Raw genomic sequence first — 15,202 nt, forward strand, 5'->3', positions numbered from 1 at the left:
CATCCGAAGGGTCTCTGGGATGAAAGTCCCGCGGTTTCCCGGTGCCAGGAGAATGGCCGACCCTCGCAGAGCGAGTCACATTGCGGCGCCCCTGAGTTGGCTTCAAATTGTTTGGGCGCGCGAAGGTTCGCCGGGTCGGCGGCGACGAGTCGCGCGCGACGCTCCCCGCCTTCTCGAGCCGCTCGCGGCATCTGCGACGCCGGCGAGCGCCGCTACGAGGCGGCGATAGGCAAAGTTCCCTTTCGTCTTCGTCCCTCCGACTCTCACGGCGTCCGCGAGACGCCGTGAGCACGGCCGCGAGGTACGTGATGGGGCCTGCGAGCATTTGCGGACTTGGGTAGCGGTAGGCCTAGGCTCCGCTCGTAGAATATTCCCTCCGGGCGGTGCGGGGTTTGCGCCACGAATAAAAGTTAGCAGAGAGCATCGGTGTGGTGCGCGTGTGATTCCCGTGCGGAGCGGCTCCGTGGGCGGATGCGCGGCGAGAGCGAGGGCGGAGCCGCGGCCGGAGCTCGCGCGTTGAGATCATCGCTCGTCGGCGTGGACCCGAGTGGGCCGCCGCGTGCTGCGTCAGCCGTAGTGGGCGCGCAGCGTGCACGGACGCGCGTTGAGATAATCGCCCGCAGGTGCTAGACCGTTCGGGCCCCGTGTTAACGACGGCTGCGGTGCGCGCGGATGCTCGTGGAGGTAATCGCTCGCCGGTGTAGGCGCTAGCATGCCGCTGTCCGCTGCGTTAGCGATAGCCGCGGTGCGCGCGGGGGTGCGTGGGTTCACTCCGTGCGGCCGTGAGCCAGCAGCACGAGTCTGTCCCTCGGAGAGGGCGCTAGCGCGGGGGGCCCGATCGCTCGGTCGGCGGGGACCCGGCGGGAGCCGACCGACGCGGTGGAGGAGGCGGCGGAAGGGGCGGACGTCGCGCCCCACCTGCCCAGCGAGGGCGGTGGGGTGGACGTCGGCCCCCACACCGCCATGGCCCTGTACACGTTAAAGTGTTGAGCACAAACTCAAGGAGCAGGGAAAATGGTAATGTTGCTTGGATTTAATTTTAATATCATTGCAACTGTATAGTTTTGATATGTTTTATTGAAAAACATTCACGTGCATTGGCATGTCCCTCTGTCTCAAACATTAATAATGTATCATCTGCAAATGTCCTTTAGCAATGTAAATGTTTGTTCAACATTGGTATGCAGCTTGAAGAATGATGGAGTCTTATAACTGAAGACACTTTGGATTTTCAATCAAAATTTACAAATAATCCACTCTACCATAAACATGCTACATTCCAGCTAAAGTATAGTAGTATATTACTGTAAAGTAGTATGGTGTATAGCACAGATATTTTGTACAAACCCAGCGAGATGGGAGTGCTGCTTTGATGCATTACGCTAACCCCTAAGGGTACAATTTTATTTTTACAGTTTCAATCGGACCAAGTACCTGGGGAGGTTTATCCCAAGTCAACGTGGCTTAAAATCTGCCATGCTGAAATAAAATATCTGGACGTTATTGCTTCTGATGTGAGTGCAGGACTCGCTATCCATGCCAAGGTGCGGAGGCTCATTTGGGCGACCAAAGGAATTCCGAATGCATGTTACAATAACGTTCATTTCAGATGACTGGATTCATTTGGTAGAGTGCTCCAACTTGGGCAGAGATATCTGGCTGGAAAGTGATGTGGTTAAAACGTTTGTCTCGCAGTTTTAAAGGTTGCAATTTCAAAATACAGTTTGGGCATCAGAGCTCAATAAATTGAGTACTACTCTGTGTGAGGTTATCAGTTGACAGGTCAAACGTACTCTTTGTCCTTTTTGGTCACTTTATTATTATAGGCTAGTGGTGTTTGTGTGTTTTAATCACACAGATGGGGGGGGGGGGGGCATTGCACCTCGCTACACCCATCCACTGCTGACGGTAGAGGTTGTGTCTGTGTGTGTACACACACACACATTGTACACACACACAGTGTAAACACACAGTGTACACACACAGATTGTACATTCACAGAGTGTACACACACACAGTGTACACACACAGTGTATACACACACAGTGTACACACACACACTGTACACACACAGTGTACACACATAGAGTGTACACACACAGTGTACACACACACAGTGTAAACACACACAGTGTACACACACACAGTGTACACAGACACAGTGTACACACACACACAGTGCACACACACACACACTGTACACAGACAGTGTACACACACAGTGTAAACACACATAGAGTGTACACACACAGTGTACACACACAGTGTAAACACACACAGTGTACACACACACAGTGTACACACACAGTGTAAACACACAGTATAAACACACACAGAGTGTACACACACACACAGTGTAAACACAGAGTGTACACACACAGTGTAAACACACAGTGTAAACACACAGTGTACACACACAGAGTGTACACACACATTGTGTACACACACACATGTACACACACACACATTGTGTACACACACAGTGTACACACTGTGCACACACAGTGTACACACACACACAGTGTACACACACACAGTGTACACACACACAGAGTATACACACAGTGTACACACACAATGTACACACACACAGTGTACACACACACAGACACAGTGTACACACACACAGTGTACGTGTACACACAGTGTACACACACACACAGTGTACACACACTGTGTACACACACACAGTGTACACACACAGTGTACACACACAGTGTACACACAGTGTACACACACTGTGTACACACTGTGTACACACACACAGTGTACACACACACAGTATATACACACAGTGTACACACAATAATGTCCACGTTGTTGTTGTAGCTGAGCCCACGCACCCAAGGGAGGGAGCAATGAAAATGAATCTAAATCAACTTAAACTCCAATCCCGCTCTGTGACGTCACCACTCAGCATTACTTCATCGGCGTGAAACGCCAGGGGGAGGTGTACCTCGCTAGGGACGTCATGTCAACAAGGTATTACACCGCGCTCTTGAGCGTGACGTCAGCTCCGCTTGTGTCACTGCCGATTGCGTTCCAGTGCCAATCCTTATTTGGGCAAAGCTACGCCCAGTGACGGCAACTCATTAACATAATTTATTCGTTAAAGCCGACGAGATCATTGTCCACGACACATGGGACAAGTAATATTAACATAATTTATTCACTATTTAGTTACGGACCCGCTCATTGTGGGAGGAGCGTGTATCGTTCCCCGGATCTGACGTCACGTCACCTGCTGCCGCGTGACGTCACGAGGTAACACTGCACTGAAATCCGAGGTGAGAACTTCTCATTGCGATTGTGGTGTGGCGGTTGTGGTGGTTGTTGTTTACCAAGGTAGAGCCTCTCTCGTAGGGATGTCAGTTGAGTAGCAGCGAGCATGGGAATCGATGTCCAGGTTGGAACTTTACAACGCGGGGCCTAGCCACGCGGGGCCTTGCCTCCTGCCCTCGCCTGATTGCGTTTACTTTAATTATCTCGCTTAAGTTTAATTTGTCTTCACCCGGCTCGCCACTTTGTAACTTTGTTTTATTGTAAATATTCAAGCAGTTTTTATTTTTTCCACCAGGCCAAGCCCGCTTGAGCTGCTATACCGCTCTTGTTATCAGAAGCGACCTGCCCACAACAACAATAACAACAAGGTGGGACTTGATAATTGTTTTTTTACACCGAAACAACTTTCTTTTTGGCGTCTTCTGGTCCAACACCAACATGAGACGAGGCTCTAAGGAAAGTTGTCTCGGGTGTGGACCAATCAATTTCAAGGACAGTGCCACATACATTATCAGAGTTGTTTTTTGTTTGCATTCTGACCGCAGGTATTGTGGTCAATGTAAACATGACTCCTTGTAAAAAAGGTGTCAGTTTTGTTGCCAGATAAAAGGGTAAAAAACCAATTATCATTTTGTTACTGGCAAATGAGGTTTCCAATGGTGTAAGGTGGGGCTTGTCAACAGCGTGGTGGTGGTCACTCTAGACGCCTTGGCGGTGTTCACTCTAGACACGTGGCGGTGTTCACTCTAGACGCGTGGCGGTGTTCACTCTAGACACGTGGTGGTGTTCACTCTAGACACGTGGCGGTGTTCACTTTAGACGCTTGGTGGTGTTCACTCTAGACGCGTGGAGGTGTTCATTCTCTACATGTAGAGGGGAGACCGTGGGATCGGAAAGGAAATCCGCACGACCACGGGGAGAGAGAGAGAAACGCAGCCTCGGCTGTGTTGATTGATCCTCAATTAACTACTTGGTGGAGTGAGGAAGCATTAATACTGAGCAGGTGAAGGTGGCCAGGCGTGGGTCTGGACACACCACCACCTGTGAACCATGCCAGTGTGTGACAGTGGTGGAGCCAGTGGGGGTGGAGTGGCACGTGCCCCCCAACGATCCGATAGAAATCCCTAATTTTGATAGGATCATTGGGGTTTATTAGTAACGAACTTCACTACCCAGCTTCGCCCGGAACTTGGATTCTTGTCTTTGGTTAACTTCGCATTCCCTTCTATTTAACTGAAAAACCCTGGAAAGAATTGATGCTTGCAAGAAAGAAAAAAGCCGAAACAAATCAATTTTAGATTTAAAGCTTCCATGACTGCTAGGATCCATACTCTTTGGTTCTATTGGGTAAAGTCACGTAGGTGAAAATAAAATAACAAAAAATCACGACGTTTCGGCCACAACACAAGCGGCCTTCATCAGGTGAAGGGACGAGACTGTCTGGAGGACAGCGCTGGAGTGGGAGAAGCCACGCTTAGATCACGACCTTTAAGCTGTGTGAGAAGAAAACACAAAGCGCCTTGACAAAGGAATTAGCATTGAAATGGCTCATTGAAATAGCTAAGTTAAAGTATACACATCTGCAGAGGTAACCCTTGACAAAGGAATTAGCATAGAATTTAGCATTGAAATAGCTGAGTGATTAGCTTGTAACTGGTCACAGAAATAGCTATGTTAAAGTCAGAGCATATACATTCACCGAGGCACCTAGTACTCATCAAACAGGAGAATTTAGCGAAACACAACCACGCTCAGACAGCGGACCTTTAAACTGTGTGCGAGCAACAAGGTGTTCTGACAAAGAAATTTGCATAAAAATTAGCATTTGATTGGCGGATTTTAGGAAAGAGGTGGTGTACGTGCCGTTTGGCGCGGGGGGGGAGGGGGGGAGGGGAGTTTACCTATTGATGGTGTGAAAAGGGAATTTATAAGAGCTGCGAAAGTTTGGGGTACCACTACTTGAAAAATATATTGTACCATTGAAATTAGTTTAATGTTTAGTTCGGTTTAGAACATCTTTCCAATGGTTGCTTAATTTGAAACCATCCTCTCGGTTGAAATTGTGTCTGTGTTTGTAGATCTGAATTGCTTCATGAACAAATCTCTGATAAAAGCCCGTGGGTTTGCAAAGAACCTTGGTATCGGAGAAAATTATATCGTGATCCCCCACAGCGTTGTAACAGTGATCAGCCACGGCAGAAGAATTCGTTTTGCCGTGTTTCAAATCTGATTTGTGCTCGCGAATTCGGTCAGAGACATGTCGCTTTGTCTCACCGATGTAGCAATCACCGCAGGTACAACTCAATTTGTAAACCCCGGGGTACTGTAAATCAGGAAGGACATCCTTCACGGATGGAATCAGATCACGAATTTTGTGTACTGTATTGAACCGGACCTGGATCTTGTGTTTGTTTAGAATTTTGGAAATCTTTTTAGTAACGCCTGCTATATATGGAAGTGTGATGGTTTTGACCGGAGTATCAAGTGGTTGTTTCTGTATGGAGGGAGAGACAGCTTGGTGGATGGTACGGTCAGAGTAACCATTCCTTTTGAGGGCCAGGTGTACATGTTTTAATTCACTGGTCAGGTGGTGTTGGTCGGAAATGTAATGAGCCCTATGGTATAAAGTTTTGATGAGAGAATTCTTTTGGGCTGGGTGGTGGTGGGAATCAGGTTTCAAGTAGGAATCTGTGTGGGTGGGTTTCCTGTAGACAGAATGCCCCAATGAGCCATCAGGTCTCCTCTCAAACAGAACGGCTAAGAATGGTAGCTTGCCATCTTTCTCCACTTCCATGGTGAATTTGATGGCGGGATGTCTGGAATTGATGTGGTGTAGGAAAAGGTTCAGAGCTGGGAGGCCATGTGGCCAAATGACGAAAGTGTCATCCACATTTCTCTTCCACAGGGAAGGTCTGAGTGTGGAAGTCTGGATGGCGTCTGATTCAAATTTCTCCATGAAAATATTGGCTATCACTCGTGATAAGGGGGATCCCATGGGGGTACCCTCATTTTGTTTGTAGAAGGAGCCATTCCAAGTAAAGTAGGTATTGTTGAGGCAGTGCCTAACCAGTGCAGGTGTGTCGGGGTCTAGTCCATGTTGGACCAAATTTTCAATTATTTCAATGGTATCAGGTACTGGGACCTTGGTGAACAAAGAGACCACATCGAAGCTGACAAGGATATCATCAGGGGACAGTACAACGTCTTTGACCATAGAGACCAATTGGGCTGAGTTAAGTACTGCTGAGGCGGTCTTGCCAGTGAAAGGCAGCAAGGCATCTGACAGAAAACGGGCTAGTCTATAGGTAGGGGAGTTGATCGTGGATACGAAGGGTCGAAGTGGGGTGCCTTCTTTATGAATCTTGGGAAGACCATAGAATCTAGGGGGTCTTGCAGCAGAAGGTTTTAGGGAGGGACATTTAGTTGGGTCGATTAGGGAGGTCGAACTTGTGATGATCTTGTTGGTTTTTATCGCTAGGCTATTAGTAGGGTTATTTTTTTATTTTTGAGTAACTTCCATCGTTGAGCAGATTCTGGATTTTGTTGTTGTATGAATCTTTATCCATAATAACAGTAGCGTTGCCTTTATCGGCTGAGAGGATGACTATATCACTTCTGTTTTTTAAATTCGCGAGTTCAGAGCGTTCATTTTTGCTGATGTTACTAATGCGTTTCTTAGCATTCTTAAGAATAGTGGCTATTTCAGCTCTCGCAACGTCTGCTTGGATGTGTCCTACGCCTTTGAGGGCTACATCGACCTGAGAGATGATATCATCTATTGGTATGTGTTTTGGGGTGACAGCAAAATTTAGTCCCCTAGCCAGTACTGTTTTCAGATTGTCCGAAATTGGGGTGCTACTCTGATTAATGACGATTTTGTTAACATCTAGTTTTGTTATATGTGGAACTGGGTTCTTCTTTGATAGGTGGTTGAATTTAGAAATTAGGTTACCTTTACATTTGACTGACAGTGACTCAGCAGAAGAAGCAGTCATGTTGTCTACGTGATTCCAATCAGAAGGTGACATTTTTTGTGTTAACATTAAATGGGCTTGTAGGAGAGTCCTGTGTAAAGTATCGAGTTCAAATCGGAGTAGCCTTATCCTCTCTGAGATTAAAGATAGGCTGGCCTTAAGCTGAAACTGTTTAGAATTCGGAGAAGATACAGCAGCAGAAGTGAGTGTGAAAGCGATGGGTATTACCTTGTGATCGCGGCATCTTTTGAGGAAGGTCAGCGTCTCAATGAGTTGCGACTTCTTGTCCCGTTGTTTGTTAAAAGCTCTAACAGATAGGTGAAAGCCCTCCCCATAGAGGTTATCAATTCTAGATTTAAAGCTTTCGTGACTGCTAGGATCCATACTCTTTGGTTCTATTGGGTAAAGTCACGTAGGTGAAAATAAAATAACAAAAAATCACGACGTTTCGGCCACAACACAAGCGGCCTTCATCAGGTGAAGGGACGAGACTGTCTGGAGGACAGCGCTGGAGTGGGAGAAGCCACGCTTAGATCACGACCTTTAAGCTGTGTGAGAAGAAAACACAAAGCGCCTTGACAAAGGAATTAGCATATAATTTAGCATTGAAATGGCTCATTGAAATAGCTAAGTTAAAGTATACACATCCGCAGAGGTACCCCTTGACAAAGGAATTAGCATAGAATGTAGCATTGAAATAGCTGAGTGATTAGCTTGTAACTGGTCACAGAAATAGCTATGTTAAAGTCAGAGCATATACATTCACCGAGGCACCAAGTACTCATCAAACAGGAGAATTTAGCGAAACACAACCACGCTCAGACAGCGGACCTTTAAACTGTGTGCGAGCAAACAAGGTGTTTTGACAAAGAAATTTGCATAAAAATTAGCATTTGATTGGCGGATTTTAGGAAAGAGGTGGTGTACGTGCCGTTTGGCGCGGGGGGGGAGGGGGGGGAGGGGGAGTTTACCTATTGATGGTGTGAAAAGGGAATTTATAAGAGCTGCGAAAGTTTGGGGTACCACTACTTAAAAAATATACTGTATCATTGAAATTAGTTTAATGTTTTGTTCGGTTTAGAACATCTTTCCAATGTTTGCTTAATTTGAAACCATCCTCTCGGTTGAAATTGTGTCTGTGTTTGTAGATCTGAATTGCTTCATGAAAAAATCTCTGATAACAGCCCGTGGGTTTGCAAAGAACCTTGGTATCGGAGAAAATTATATCGTGATCCCCCACAGCGTTGTATCAGTGATCAGCCACGGCAGAAGAATTCGTTTTGCCGTGTTTCAAATCTGATTTGTGCTCGCGAATTCGGTCAGAGACATGTCGCTTTGTCTCATCGATATAGCAATTACCACAGGTACAACTCAATTTGTAAACCCCGGGGTACTGTAAATCAGGAAGGACATCCTTCACGGATGGGATCAGATCACGAATTTTGTGCACTGTATTGAACCGGACCTGGATCTTGTGTTTGTTTAGAATTTTGGAAATCTTTTTAGTAACGCCTGCTATATATGGAAGTGTGATGGTTTTGACTGGAGTATCAAGTGGTTGTTTCTGTATGGAGGGAGAGACAGCTTGGTGGATGGTACGGTCAGAGTAACCATTCCTTTTGAGGGCCAGGTGTACATGTTTTAATTCACTGGTCAGGTGGTGTTGGTCCGAAATGTAATGAGCCCTATGGTATAAAGTTTTGATGAGAGATTTATTTTGGGCTGGGTGGTGGTGGGAATCAGGTTTCAAGTAGGAATCTGTGTGGGTGGGTTTCCTGTAGACAAAATGCCCCAATGAGCCATCAGGTCTCCTCTCAAACAGAACATCTAAGAATGGTAGCTTGCCATCTTTCTCCACTTCCATGGTGAATTTGATGGCGGGATGTCTGGAATTAATGTGGTGTAGGAAAAGGTTCAGAGCTGGGAGGCCATGTGGCCAAATGACGAAAGTGTCATCCACATATCTCTTCCACAGGGAAGGTCTGAGGGTGGAAGTCTGGATGGCGTCTGATTCAAATTTGTCCATGAAAATATTGGCTATCACTGGTGATAAGGGGGATCCCATGGGGGTACCCTCATTTTTTTTGTAGGAGCCATTCCAAGTAAAGTAGGTATTGTTGAGGCAGTGCCTAACCAGTGCAGGTGTGTCGGGGTCTAGTCCATGTTGGACCAAATTTTCAATTATTTCAATGGTATCAGGTACTGGGACCTTGGTGAACAAAGAGACCACATCGAAGCTGACAAGGATATCGTCAGGGGACAGTACAACGTCTTTGACCTACGTGACTTTACCCAATAGAACCAAAGAGTATGGATCCTTGCAGTCACGAAAGCTTTAAATCTAGAAGTGTACACACACACACTGTACACGCACACAGTGTACACACACACACTGTACACACACACACAGTGTACACACATAGTGTACACACACACAGTGTACACACAGTGTATACACAATGTACACACAGTGTACACACACACGGTGTACACACACACACACAGTACACACACACACTATACACAGACACACAGTGTATGCACACACAGTGTACACACACACACAGTGTACACACACACAGAGTATACACAATAATGTCCACGTTGTTGTTGCTGAGCTCACGCACCAAAGGGAGGGAGCAATGTAAAATTAATCTAAATCAACTTAAACTCCAATCCCGCTCTGTGACGTCACCAACCTGCATTACTTCATCGGCGTGAAACGCCAGGGGGAGGTGTACCTAGCTAGTGACGTCATGTCACCAAGGCATTCCCCCGTCCACCACGCTCTTGAGCGTGACGTCACCTCCGCTTGGGTCACTGCCGTCATCGGTCCAGTCGCAATCCTTATTTGGGCAAAGCTACGCCCAGTGACTGGCGGCTCATTAACATAATGTAATATTTGAAGCCGTCGCGAATTTATTGCGACGGGTTCAGCACCTACAATATATCGAATGGCACATTAACATAATTTAATCATACTCTAATTTATTTACGGAGCAGCTCATTGTGGGAGGAGCCTGTCTCGTTGCCCATAATTGACGTCATGTCACCTGCTGCCGCGTGACGTCACGAGGCAACAGGAAGATATCGCTTCCTGCACTGAAATCCGAGGTGAGAAATTCTCATTGCGATTGTGGTTGTTGTCGTGGTGGTTGTTGTTGTTGTTTACCAAGGTAGAGCCTCTCTCGTAGGGATGTCAGTTGAGTAGCAGCGAGCATGGGAATCGATGTCCAGGTTGGAACTTTACAACGCGGGGCCTAGCCACGCGGGGCCTTGCCTCCTGTCCTCGCCTGATTGCGTTCACTTTAATTATCTCGCTTAAGTTTAATTTGTCTTCACCCGGCTCGCCACTTTGTAACTTTGTTTTATTGTCAATATTCACGCAGTTTTTATTTTCTTTTGTTAGCAGGCCAAGCCCGCTTGAGCTGCTATACCGCTCTTGTTATCAGAAGCAACCTGCCCACAACAACACAAGGTGAGGCTTTGTCAACGTGTGTGAATGCTTTGACTTAAAACTTTGGTGACTGCAGGAATTAATATTCTTGGTTCTTTCGGTAAAGTCACGTAGATAGAAAATAAAATTAAAATAACAGATAATCATTTTTCTTTTTTTACAATGAAGCAAAAAACCCCACAACGTTTCTATGGCAACATTAATGTTGAAGATGCGAGGGCTTACAGGAATATTTATGACATTTGCCCTCTCATTGCGTGCCATGACAGTGCTGTTTGCACAGTCACACATAGTCACTGTAAGATGATTTTCTTGGTCGTGTTGTTGTTTTGTTGCTTGTTGTGGTTGCACCCGATTCAAGAGCCGAATGGCTCACGGGACTATAACCAAAATAAATCAAACTGAAAATCAAAAAACTGAAACCGCGTGATGAATTTGGGAAAGTTTTTCACTGCATCTCCAAATATATATAAAAGGCAAAGTTGTGATTGTGTGTGTCCGTTCAAAATGTTTAGCGTACTTCCCGACATGCAACAAACTGTAAATTTGCCATGTGGGTACTTTCCAGACTGTACACCGTGCAAACATTATACAAATACACTTTTGTGTTTTTAGGGGTGGAGGGGAGCTCAATAATGTATAGATTTTTTGGACGGCAAGTGAGCTGTGACGTCAAATCTGTCACGTGACCCTCGCATGTGGAAGAGTAACGCGTTGTAGTGTAGTGGTTAGCGTTGTCTGTGTGTGTGTGTATGTGTGTCTGTGTGTGTGTATCTGTGTGTGTGTGTCTGTGTGTGTGTCTGTGTGTGTGTCTGTGTGTGTGTCTGTGTGTGTGTATCTGTGTCTATGTGTCTGTGTGTGTGTGTGTCTGTGTGTGTATGTGTCTGTGTGTATGTGAAAGCGTAACGCATTGCAGTGTAGCGGTTAGCGCTACGCCGCACTACGAACCCGGTGACCCGAGTTCGATTGCCGCTCACGGCCACCACCGGCGACGATTATTTGAACCGCTTCTGGGCCTCCCCTAGGTCGACTCAGCCTCAAACGAGTAACTGCTGTGGTGTGAACATCGCCACTGGGGAGACAAAGGCGGCCGGACGTGGTGGATCCAAGTCCCGGGCGAAGCCGGATAGTACAGCTAGTCATGAATACATGAATGAATATAGACGTGTAAGCCACGTGTGACTGTATATATTAATTCCTCCATGGCTCGATACTGACGTGTAGATGGTGTGGATATTCTTATTTTCTGTCTGCAGCTGACGCTGGTCTGATGGAGCAAAGGCAGTCAGCACAGCAAGCCGGGACGACAAGTCAACAATGCGACCAGCGTGCATACAGCACGGATCGGACTGGAAATTTGACACAGCACCAGAGAACTCGCAAAGAAGAGAAACCCTTCCAGTGCAGTGTGTGTGACAAGGCATTTGCATGGCCATCAGTTCTTGAGACCCACCAGAGAACACACACAGGAGAGAAACCCTTCAAGTGCACTGTGTGTGGGAAGGCATTTTCACAGTCATCTGCTCTTAAAATACACCAGAGAACACACACGGGAGAGAAACCTTTCAAGTGCAGTGTTTGTGGGAAGACATTTTCAGGTTCATCTACTCTTAAAACACACCAGAGAACACACACGGGAGAGAAACCCTTCAAGTGCAGTGTGTGTGGGAAGGCATTTTCAGATTCATCTCATCTTCAAAGACACCAGAGAACACACACGGGAGAGAAACCCTTCAAGTGCAGTGTGTGTGGGAAGACATTTTCAGATTCATTTGCTCTTAAAACACACCAGAGAACACACACGGGAGAGAAACCCTTCAAGTGCAGTGTGTGTGGAAAGGCATTTTCACAGTCATTTGCTCTTAAAAAACACCAGAGAACACACGGGAGAGAAACCCTTCAAATGCACTGTGTGTGGGAAGACATTTTCAGATTCATCTACTCTTAAAACACACCAGAGAACACACACGGGAGAGAAACCCTTCAAGTGCAGTGTGTGTGGGAAGGCATTTGTACAGTCATTTGCTCTTAAAACACACCAGAGAACACACATGGGAGAGAAACCATTCAGGTGCAGTGTGTGTGGGAAGACATTTTCAGATTCATCTACTCTTAAAAAACACCACAGAACACACACAGGAGAGAAACCCTTCAGGTGCAGTGTGTGTCGGGAGACATTTTCAGGTTCATTTGCTCTTAAAACACACCAGAGAACACACACGGGAGAGAAACCCTTCAAGTGCAGTGTGTGTGGGAAGGCATTTTCAGATTCATCTCATCTTCAAAGACACCAGAGAACACACACGGGAGAGAAACCCTTCAAGTGCAGTGTGTGTGACAAGGCATTTGCATGGCCATCAGTTCTTAAGACCCACCAGAGAACTCACACAGGAGAGAAACCCTTCAGGTGCAATGTGTGTGGGAAGGCATTTTCACGGTCATCTGCTCTTAAAATACACCAGAGAACACACACGGGAGAGAAACCCTTCAAGTGCAGTGTGTGTGTGAAGGCATTTTCAGATTCATCTACTCTTAAAAAACACCAGAGAACACACACGGGAGAGAAACCCTTCAGGTGCAGTGTGTGTGCGAAGACATTTTCATGGTCATCCGCTCTTAAAACACACCAGAGAACACACACAGGAGAGAAACCCTTCAGGTGCAGTGTGTGTGGGAAGACATTTTCAGATTCATCTACTCTTAAAACACACCAGGGAACACACACGGGAGAGAAACCCTTCAGGTGCAGTGTGTGTGGGAAGACATTTTCAGGTTCATTTGCTCTTAAAACACACCAGAGAACACACACGGGAGAGAAACCCTTCAAGTGCAGTGTGTGTGGGAAGACATTTTCAGGTTCCTCTGCTCTTAAATCACACCAGAGAACACACACGGGAGAGAAACCTTTCAAGTGCAGTGTGTGCGGGAAGGCGTTTGCACATTCATCAAATCTTCAAGTACACCAGAGTACACACACGGGAGAGAAACCCTTCAAGTGCAGTGTGTGCGGGAAGGCATTTGCACATTCATCAAATCTTCAAGTACACCAGAGAACACAGAAGCATCAAAAGATCTGCAAGGAGTGGAGTCTGAAATCAGCTTGTGAAAGTCAAAGTGCCGCAATGAGCCCATCCCTCATGAAACACGAACCGGAAGAAAATCCCAGCCTGGACACTTTTAAAGGTATCGAGCTGAAATATGAAGAGGTGAAGGTAAAATGTGAAGAGGTGAAGAGGGAAGAAGTGATGGTGAAGAACGAAGAAGTGAAGGTGAAATGTGAAGATGAAGATTAAACACCAAAATGGGACCTTCACATCGATGGAGGCAACGTAAAGCAGGAGGAGCATTCTGACTGTGAGGGAGAGCGAGGCAACTCCCAGCAGTTTGTGGAAGTGGAGGTGTGGGTGGACTTCCTCCGAGACAATACAAAGTCAAGTGGAGACCCGGTAGATGTGTAAGCCAGAGACGATGTCGCTACAATAGATGCACCTTTGTCACAGGCCTTTAATGACAGGAATGTGAAGTTGAACACTCATTTCTTAGGTTCATCCTGCAGAGTAAGGGCGGCCAGTCTTTGTGGACCTGTGGGTTGGGTAGATCTCTAACCAGGAGCGAGAGACAATAAGCTCCCAAGCATTCACTATGTTATAACAATTGCATTTACACGGTGCTTGCTTTATCGCCTCAGCAACTCAAAGTTTCGTGTCGTACCTCGTCTGAAACACTCGAAGAGCATCCCCAAGTTGCAGCTGCCCCTGTGTGGCACAAGGTGGTGGCCCTGCACCGGCCTGCATGTGGACAAGAGCCTGTCAGTAGGGGGCGATGATTGATGTGTCATCCCAGTTGTGTAGTTTGTAGGCAATCTTGATTCCAAGCTTTCGTGACTGCAGGAATCCACACTCTTGAGTTCTTTCGGTAAAGTCACCACGTGGGTAGAAACATAACACATCACGGCATTTAGATCACAACACAAGCAATCGTCATCAGGTGGGACAACCACAGCAAGAAAAACTGCTGAAGAAGTAGGCGCCTACTCCAGCAGTTTCTTCTTGCTGCTGTGCTTGTCCCACCTGATGACGATTGCTTGTGTTGCCATCGAAACGCCGTGATTTATTATTTGTAGCGTAATGGTTTGAATTTGCTACATTTTGACCCAGACGCCAGCATGCAACGGCCTACTCATTTTGAATGACGCAACAATAGTACATTGTACATACACTGTTAAGCAGACGGTGCGCATTTGTAAAATAACTTCTTGTTAATGCGATGTAACGTGATGCAGTCAATTTCGCTGCAGTAATTCAATGTTGTTAATATGCCCGTCAATGATTTAGAATGAATACTTGTCTGATTGTGCGCGTGCATGTAACATTTTGTCTGAGGGTCAAACATTGAATAAGTGATGTTAGGACAATGTGTGTGTGTGTGTTTTGGAAGTAACCTGTACAGAGAACTCGGGTGAGACCCGTTGTTCTTGTGATACAGGTCA

The sequence above is a fragment of the Petromyzon marinus genome, unplaced genomic scaffold (genome assembly GCF_048934315.1).
Source record: "Petromyzon marinus isolate PM22_M1 ecotype Great Lakes invasive population unplaced genomic scaffold, UKy_Petmar_22M1.pri1.0 PM_G_Scaffold_176, whole genome shotgun sequence".
Classification (NCBI taxonomy): domain Eukaryota; kingdom Metazoa; phylum Chordata; class Hyperoartia; order Petromyzontiformes; family Petromyzontidae; genus Petromyzon; species Petromyzon marinus.